Genomic DNA, 7,815 nt, shown 5'->3' with positions numbered 1-7,815 from the left:
CTATTACCCTGTAATATAATAGGTGGTCCAATTTAAAAATTATAGGTCAATATTAAGGTCCGATACCGTGCCGTTAGTTAACATAGAAAAATGTCTTTGAATTTTTAAAGCATTTTAGAACGCTTATTTCTTCATTTTAAGCATCTCAGAACACTCTATTTCGCATAGGCATATATAGTAAACTTTAGGGTCACTCTGTGTACCCCCTAATTGACCTATAATTATTTCCTGAGGTAGGGTACACTATTACCCTGTAATATAATAGGTGGTCCAATTTAAAAATTATAGGTCAATATTAAGGTCCGATACCGTGCCGTTAGTTAACATAGAAAAATGTCTTTGAATTTTTAAAGCATTTTAGAACGCTTATTTCTTCATTTTAAGCATCTCAGAACACTCTATTTCGCATAGGCATATATAGTAAACTTTAGGGTCACTCTGTGTACCCCCTAATTGACCTATAATTATTTCCTGAGGTAGGGTACACTATAACCCTGTAATATAATACGTGGTCCAATTTAAAAATTATAGGTCAATATTAAGGTCCGATACCGTGCCGTTAGTTAACATAGAAAAGTGTCTTCGTATTTCCTTGTTTTAATGCACTATTTAAAATATACATAGTGTACCCCCTAATTGACCTATAATTATTTCCTGTGGTAGGGTACACTATTACCCTGTAATATAATACCTGGTCCAATTTAAATATTATGGGTCAATATTAAGGTCTGATATTGCGCCTTGCGTTAGTTAACCATTGGAAGATGTCTTTGAATTTTTAAGGCATTTTAGAACGCTTATTTCTTCATTTTAAGCATCTCAGAACACTCTATTTCGCATAGGCATACATAGTAAAATTTAGGGTCACGCTGTGTACCCCCTAAATGACCTATAATTATTTCCTGTGGTAGGGTACACTATTACCCTGTAATATAATACGTGGTCCAATTTAAAAATTATAGGTCAATATTAAGGTCCGATACCGTGCCGTTAGTTAACATAGAAAAATGTCTTTGAATTTTTAAAGCATTTTAGAACGCTTATTTCCTCATTTTAAGCTTCTCAGAACACTTTTTTTCGCATAGGCATACATAGTAAACTTTAGGGTCACGCTGTGTACCCCCTAATTGACCTATAATAATTTCCTTTGGTAGGGTACACTATTACCCTGTAATATAATACCTGGTCCAATTTAAATTTTATGGGTCAATATTAAGGTATGATATTGCGCCTTGCGTTAGTTAACCATTGAAAGATGTCTTTGAATTTTTAAAGAATTTTAGAACGCTTATTTCTTCATTTTAAGCTTCTCAGAACACTCTATTTCGCATAGGCATACATAGTAAAATTTAGGGTCACGCTGTGTACCCCCTAAATGACCTATAATTATTTCCTGTGGTAGGGTACACTGTTACCCTGTAATATAATACGTGGTCCAATTTAAAAATTATAGGTCAATATTAAGTTCCGATACCGTGCCGTTAGTTAACATTGAAAAATGTCTTCGTATTTCCTTGTTTTAATGCACTATTTAAAATATACATAGTGTACCCCCTAATTGACCTATAATTATTTCCTGTGGTAGGGTACACTATTACCCTGTAATATAATACCTGGTCCAATTTAAATATTATGGGTCAATATTAAGGTCTGATATTGCGCCTTGCGTTAGTTAACCATTGAAAGATGTCTTTGAATTTTTAAAGCATTTTAGAACGCTTTTTTCTTCATTTTAAGCATCTCAGAACACTCTATTTCGCATAGGCATATATAGTAAACTTTAGGGTCACTCTGTGTACCCCCTAATTGACCTATAATTATTTCCTGTGGTAGGGTACACTATTACCCTGTAATATAATACGTGGTCCAATTTAAAAATTATAGGTCAATATTAAGGTCCGATACCGTGCCGTTAGTTAACATAGAAAAGTGTCTTCGTATTTCCTTGTTTTAATGCACTATTTAAAATATACATAGTGTACCCCCTAATTGACCTATAATTATATCCTGTGGTAGGGTACACTATTACCCTGTAATATAATACCTGGTCCAATTTAAATATTATGGGTCAATATTAAGGTCTGATATTGCGACTTGCGTTAGTTAACCATTGGAAGATGTCTTTGAATTTTTAAAGCATTTTAGAACGCTTATTTCTTCATTTTAAGCATCTCAGAACACTCTATTTCGCATAGGCATACATAGTAAAATTTAGGGTCACGCTGTGTACCCCCTAAATGACCTATAATTATTTCCTGTGGTAGGGTACACTATTACCCTGTAATATAATACGTTTTCCAATTTAAAAATTATAGGTCAATATTAAGGTCCGATACCGTGCCGTTAGTTAACATAGAAAAATGTCTTTGAATTTTTAAAGCATTTTAGAACTCTTATTTCCTCATTTTCAGCTTCTCAGAACACTTTATTTCGCATAGGCATACATAGTAAACTTTAGGGTCACTCTGTGTACCCCCTAATTGACCTATAATTATTTCCTGTGGTAGGGTACACTATAACCCTGTAATATAATACGTGGTCCAATTTAAAAATTATAGGTCAATATTAAGGTCCGATATTGCGCCTTGCGTTAGTTAACCATTGAAAGATGTCTTTGAATTTTTAAAGCATTTTAGAACGCTTATTTCTTCATTTTAAGCTTCTCAGAACACTCTATTTCGCATAGGCATACATAGTAAAATTTAGGGTCACGCTGTGTACCCCCTAAATGACCTATAATTATTTCCTGTGGTAGGGTACACTATTACCCTGTAATATAATACGTGGTCCAATTTAAAAATTATAGGTCAATATTAAGTTCCGATACCGTGCCGTTAGTTAACATTGAAAAATGTCTTCGTATTTCCTTGTTTTAATGCACTATTTAAAATATACATAGTGTACCCCCTAATTGACCTATAATTATTTCCTGTGGTAGGGTACACTATTACCCTGTAATAAAATACCTGGTGTAATTTAAATATTATGGGTCAATATTAAGGTCTGATATTGCGCCTTGCGTTAGTTAACCATTGAAAGATATGTTTGAATTTTTAAAGCATTTTAGAACGCTTATTTCTTCATTTTAAGCATCTCAGAACACTCTATTTCGCATAGGCATATATAGTAAACTTTAGGGTCACTCTGTGTACCCCCTAATTGACCTATAATTATTTCCTGTGGTAGGGTACACTATTACCCTGTAATATAATACGTGGTCCAATTTAAAAATTATAGGTCAATACTAAGGTCCGATACCGTGCCGTTAGTTAACATAGAAAAGTGTCTTCGTATTTCCTTGTTTTAATGCACTATTTAAAATATACATAGTGTACCCCCTAATTGACCTATAATTATTTCCTGTGGTAGGGTACACTATTACCCTGTAATATAATACCTGGTCCAATTTAAATATTATGGGTCAATATTAAGGTCTGATATTGCGCCTTGCGTTAGTTAACCATTGGAAGATGTCTTTGAATTTTTAAAGCATTTTAGAACGCTTATTTCTTCTTTTTAAGCATCTCAGAACACTCTATTTCGCATAGGCATACATAGTAAAATTTAGGGTCACGCTGTGTACCCCCTAAATGACCTATAATTATTTCCTGTGGTAGGGTACACTATTACCCTGTAATATAATACGTGGTCCAATTTAAAAATTATAGGTCAATATTAAGGTCCGATACCGTGCCGTTAGTTAACATAGAAAAATGTCTTTGAATTTTTAAAGCATTTTAGAACGCTTATTTCCTCATTTTAAGCTTCTTAGAACACTTTATTTCGCATAGGCATACATAGTAAACTTTAGAGTCACGCTGTGTACCCCCTAATTGACCTATAATTATTTCCTTTGGTAGGGTACACTATTACCCTGTAATATAATACCTGGTCCAATTTAAATTTTATGGGTCAATATTAAGGTCTGATATTGCGCCTTGCGTTAGTTAACCATTGAAAGATGTCTTTGAATTTTTATAGCCTTTTAGAACGCTTATTTCTTCATTTTAAGCTTCTCAGAACACTCTATTTCGCATAGGCATACATAGTAAAATTTAGGGTCACGCTGTGTACCCCCTAAATGACCTATAATTATTTCCTGTGGTAGGGTACACTATTACCCTGTAATATAATACGTGGTCCAATTTAAAAATTATAGGTCAATATTAAGTTCCGATACCGTGCCGTTAGTTAACATTGAAAAATGTCTTCGTATTTCCTTGTTTTAATGCACTATTTAAAATATACATAGTGTACCCCCTAATTGACCTATAATTATTTCCTGTGGTAGGGTACACTATTACCCTGTAATATAATACCTTTTCCAATTTAAATATTATGGGTCAATATTAAGGTCTGATATTGCGCCTTGCGTTAGTTAACCATTGAAAGATGTCTTTGAATTTTTAAAGCATTTTAGAACGCTTATTTCTTCATTTTAAGCATCTCAGAACACTCTATTTCGCATAGGCATGTATAGTAAACTTTAGGGTCACTCTGTGTACCCCCTAATTGACCTATAATTATTTCCTGTGGTAGGGTACACTATTACCCTGTAATATAATACGTGGTCCAATTTAAAAATTATAGGTCAATATTAAGGTCCGATACCGTGCCGTTAGTTAACATAGAAAAGTGTCTTCGTATTTCCTTGTTTTAATGCACTATTTAAAATATACATAGTGTACCCCCTAATTGACCTATAATTATATCCTGTGGTAGGGTACACTATTACCCTGTAATATAATACGTGGTCCAATTTAAAAATTATAGGTCAATATTAAGGTCCGATACCGTGCCGTTAGTTAACATAGAAAAATGTCTTTGAATTTTTAAAGCATTTTAGAACGCTTATTTCCTCATTTTTAGCTTCTCAGAACACTTTATTTCGCATAGGCATACATAGTAAACTTTAGGGTCACTCTGTGTACCCCCTAATTGACCTATAATTATTTCCTGTGGTAGGGTACACTATAACCCTGTAATATAATACGTGGTCCAATTTAAAAATTATAGGTCAATATTAAGGTCCGATATTGCGCCTTGCGTTAGTTAACCATTGAAAGATGTCTTTGAATTTTTAAAGCATTTTAGAACGCTTATTTCTTCATTTTAAGCTTCTCAGAACACTCTATTTCGCATAGGCATACATAGTAAAATTTAGGGTCACGCTGTGTACCCCCTAAATGACCTATAAGTATTTCCTGTGGTAGGGTACACTATTACCCTGTAATATAATACGTGGTCCAATTTAAAAATTATAGGTCAATATTAAGTTCCGATACCGTGCCGTAAGTTAACATTGAAAAATGTCTTCGTATTTCCTTGTTTTAATGCACTATTTAAAATATACATAGTGTACCCCCTAATTGACCTATAATTATTTCCTGTGGTAGGGTACACTATTACCCTGTAATATAATACCTGGTCCAATTTAAATATTATGGGTCAATATTAAGGTCTGATATTGCGCCTTGCGTTAGTTAACCATTGAAAGATGTCTTTGAATTTTTAAAGCATTTTAGAACGCTTATTTCTTCATTTTAAGCATCTCAGAACACTCTATTTCGCATAGGCATATATAGTAAACTTTAGGGTCACTCTGTGTACCCCCTAATTGACCTATAATTATTTCCTGTGGTAGGGTACACTATTACCCTGTAATATAATACGTGGTCCAATTTAAAAATTATAGGTCAATATTAAGGTCCGATACCGTGCCGTTAGTTAACATAGAAAAGTGTCTTCGTATTTCCTTGTTTTAATGCACTATTTAAAATATACATAGTGTACCCCCTAATTGACCTATAATTATATCCTGTGGTAGGGTACACTATTACCCTGTAATATAATACCTGGTCCAATTTAAATATTATGGGTCAATATTAAGGTCTGATATTGTGACTTGCGTTAGTTAACCATTGGAAGATGTCTTTGAATTTTTAAAGCATTTTAGAACGCTTATTTCTTCATTTTAAGCATCTCAGAACACTCTATTTCGCATAGGCATACATAGTAAAATTTAGGGTCACGCTGTGTACCCCCTAAATGACCTATAATTATTTCCTGTGGTAGGGTACACTATTACCCTGTAATATAATACGTTGTCCAATTTAAAAATTATAGGTCAATATTAAGGTCCGATACCGTGCCGTTAGTTAACATAGAAAAATGTCTTTGAATTTTTAAAGCATTTTAGAACGCTTATTTCCTCATTTTTAGCTTCTCAGAACACTTTATTTCGCATAGGCATACATAGTAAACTTTAGGGTCACGCTGTGTACCCCCTAAATGACCTATAATTATTTCCTGTGGTAGGGTACACTATTACCCTGTAATATAATACGTGGTCCAATTTAAAAATTATAGGTCAATATTAAGTTCCGATACCGTGCCGTTAGTTAACATTGAAAAATGTCTTCGTATTTCCTTGTTTTAATGCACTATTTAAAATATACATAGTGTACCCCCTAATTGACCTATAATTATTTCCTGTGGTAGGGTACACTATTACCCTGTAATATAATACCTTTTCCAATTTAAATATTATGGGTCAATATTAAGGTCCGATATTGCGCCTTGCGTTAGTTAACCATTGAAAGATGTCTTTGAATTTTTAAAGCATTTTAGAACGCTTATTTCTTCATTTTAAGCTTCTCAGAACACTCTATTTCGCATAGGCATACATAGTAAAATTTAGGGTCACGCTGTGTACCCCCTAAATGACCTATAAGTATTTCCTGTGGTAGGGTACACTATTACCCTGTAATATAATACGTGGTCCAATTTAAAAATTATAGGTCAATATTAAGTTCCGATACCGTGCCGTTAGTTAACATTGAAAAATGTCTTCGTATTTCCTTGTTTTAATGCACTATTTAAAATATACATAGTGTACCCCCTAATTGACCTATAATTATTTCCTGTGGTAGGGTACACTATTACCCTGTAATATAATACCTGGTCCAATTTAAATATTATGGGTCAATATTAAGGTCTGATATTGCGCCTTGCGTTAGTTAACCATTGAAAGATGTCTTTGAATTTTTAAAGCATTTTAGAACGCTTATTTCTTCATTTTAAGCATCTCAGAACACTCTATTTCGCATAGGCATATATAGTAAACTTTAGGGTCACTCTGTGTACCCCCTAATTGACCTATAATTATTTCCTGTGGTAGGGTACACTATTACCCTGTAATATAATACGTGGTCCAATTTAAAAATTATAGGTCAATATTAAGGTCCGATACCGTGCCGTTAGTTAACATAGAAAAGTGTCTTCGTATTTCCTTGTTTTAATGCACTATTTAAAATATACATAGTGTACCCCCTAATTGACCTATAATTATATCCTGTGGTAGGGTACACTATTACCCTGTAATATAATACCTGGTCCAATTTAAATATTATGGGTCAATATTAAGGTCTGATATTGCGACTTGCGTTAGTTAACCATTGGAAGATGTCTTTGAATTTTTAAAGCATTTTAGAACGCTTATTTCTTCATTTTAAGCATCTCAGAACACTCTATTTCGCATAGGCATACATAGTAAAATTTAGGGTCACGCTGTGTACCCCCTAAATGACCTATAATTATTTCCTGTGGTAGGGTACACTATTACCCTGTAATATAATACGTTGTCCAATTTAAAAATTATAGGTCAATATTAAGGTCCGATACCGTGCCGTTAGTTAACATAGAAAAATGTCTTTGAATTTTTAAAGCATTTTAGAACGCTTATTTCCTCATTTTTAGCTTCTCAGAACACTTTATTTCGCATAGGCATACATAGTAAACTTTAGGGTCACGCTG

This window comes from Parasteatoda tepidariorum, unplaced genomic scaffold (genome assembly GCF_982258835.1).
Source record: "Parasteatoda tepidariorum strain Cologne lab strain unplaced genomic scaffold, Ptep-v5.0 scaffold_18, whole genome shotgun sequence".
NCBI lineage: Eukaryota > Metazoa > Arthropoda > Arachnida > Araneae > Theridiidae > Parasteatoda > Parasteatoda tepidariorum.
Note: the sequence above shows the minus strand (reverse complement) of the source record.